Here is a 2,511-nt window from a genome sequence, read left to right on the forward strand (position 1 = left end):
AATTGAAAGTACATACTGTTGAATTTAGTCACCTAGTTTTCTTTTTTCTGGAACTAAAAGTGTAGAAAACATTTTGTGAGCTTGACTACAAGTTATATCTTTTCTTGATCGGCTTTTTTCTAGAAAAAATTGATCGGCCGTGCTAAACATAATAAAAAGGAAGTAAAACCCCCAAGTTCATTCATTATACAGCTGATTGATAACTTCATACTGTCAAAACAATTCAATATGGCTTTCTTCTGTAAACCATCAACAACTCCCCAGCTTCATTCATCGATCTTCTTTTTCTTAATCAACACGCTATCGTTGATTCTTCTTCTTCCTAATACAACAAATTCAGTCTCCTTTAACATCCCGGATTTCCAACAAAATAATGGTGGAAGACAAACTAATGCCAGGGTAAGATGCAACGCGACTACAAGAAAACTGACTGTTTATTTAACTCCCATCGAAAATCCTGATTTCAGTGACAAGTCCACTTTATATCTTGATTTAAGCAAGGTCCTACCAGAGCAGATTACTGTTGGATTTGGCTGTGGGATTGAAAGTCTTAAAGTTATATCCTGGCAATTCCATTCCAGTCTGCAAGTTGGCAAGTCTGCTTCGATTAGATTGGTAGTGGGTCTTGTTATTGGAATTGGCGGAACTTGTGCCCTCATTTTTATTTCTTTCTTCATCTGGTTGACGATGAGGCGGGGCAACAAACAGAATAATGATGAGAGGACGAATTCCGAGGTGTCCATGGACAGCGAATTTGAAAATGGAACAGGTCCGAAGAGATTCTCGTACACCCAACTGGTTCATGCAACAAATAACTTCGATGAGGGAGGAAAACTTGGACAGGGGGGATTTGGTGGTGTTTACAAAGGTTTTTTGAGTGATCTAAGCTTGAATGTGGCCGTAAGAGGGTCTCCAGAGGATCCAAACAAGGGAAGAAAGAATACAAGTCGGAAGTAAAGATTATCAGTAAGTTGTGGCACAGAAATCTTGTTCAACTTGTCGGTTGGTGCCACGAACGAAATGAACTGCTTCTCGTGTATGAATTCATGCCAAACCGGAGCCTCGATAACCATCTATTTCGAGCGGAAACTCTTCTCACTTGGCAAGTCAGGTACAAAATAGCTCTTGGTTTAGCTTCTGCCTTGCTATATCTACATGAAGAATGGGAACAATGTGTACTTCATAGAGATATTAAATCAAGTAATGTAATGTTGGATTCAAATTTTAATGCTAAACTTGGTGATTTCGGTTTAGCAAGGCTAGTTGACCATGGTTTAGGTTGTCAAACCACGAAGCTAGCCGGAACCATTGGTTACTTGGCACCTGAATGTTTTTTGACACGTAAATCAAGCAAGGAATCTGATGTTTTTAGTTTTGGAATCGTCGCACTTGAGATTGCTTGTGGTAGGAAGCCAGATGATGCAACTCCAGGGCTTTCTCACTCGTAGAGTGGGTTTGGAGTCTCTATGGAAGAGGTAGGATCGCTGAAGCAGCAGATGGAAGGTTAAACATGGAATTCAATGAGATAGAAATGGAGAAGTTATTGGTTGTAGGATTATGGTGTGCTCATCCAGACTGTAAATCAAGGCCTTCGGCCACTCAAGTGATTAATGTTCTTAAATTTGAATCTCCATTGCCTATTCTTCCACTCGAGTTTCCAACTCCAGTATATATATCTTCCACCATCACCAGGTGTACTTGATTTACCGTCATTTGCCAGTTTTTCCGATACAATCACCGGAAGATAGTTAGTCATTTGCCAGTCATTTGTCATTTACTTGCGCAAGTGTTGCCCATAGAACTCTCTTTCTAATCTTTTGACTAAGGAGCAAGACCCAAGGCATGGGAAATATCAGTGTTTTTTTTCAACCTGACCAGCGATCAGCGAATAACACCTTCAAAAATTACATGCGCAAGATTTTCTGCTTGGACTATTGCTAGCCATGATGTTTATGTTAGAGTTGGAGATCTTTTTTTTTTCCATAGGTTAGGTGTAGTCATTCGAAAAGCAGTTGGAGCTCAGGTTGTTGTTAGGCTTTCGAACAATTTCTTACCGGAAGATAGTCCTTCTGAGTTGTAATTTTCTATAATATGGACATTAAAATAAAATAATTCAGAATAGGAAAGGAATTTCACTAATATATTGAAATTTACAGATTGTCTTTCTTCGTTGATTATGTCACTTAACCAATCTGAAATATTATCTTGAAATTCAAATGAACTAACTTTAGACATTGCATATTTTGCAATCTTGTCTGCTACATTATTAGCATCTCTTTTTAAATGAGAGCACCTCTAAAAGTTAAAATCTCTAAGTATCATTAAAGCATCAAAAACAAGGTTAGCATTAGTCCATTTAACTGCCGACGGCATCCCATTTAATGCATTAATCACATTGTTACAGTCTCCTTTTAGATGAATCAATAATTTTCCTTTATCTCTATCCCATATCACAGCTTCCGGTGGAGCTTTTGCCTTAGCCTGCTCCGGATCTACAGCCTTGCCCGGTCC

The 2,511-nt window shown here is 38.7% G+C and overlaps 1 pseudogene; it reads left to right on the forward strand.

The window, feature by feature from the left end:
• The first annotated feature begins 228 nt into the window (after positions 1 to 228).
• LOC113272554 lies at positions 229 to 1,781 on the forward strand (annotated as a pseudogene).
• Positions 1,782 to 2,511: the final 730 nt, after the last annotated feature.

Source organism: Papaver somniferum, chromosome 4, assembly GCF_003573695.1.
Source record: "Papaver somniferum cultivar HN1 chromosome 4, ASM357369v1, whole genome shotgun sequence".
Classification (NCBI taxonomy): Eukaryota; Viridiplantae; Streptophyta; class Magnoliopsida; order Ranunculales; family Papaveraceae; genus Papaver; species Papaver somniferum.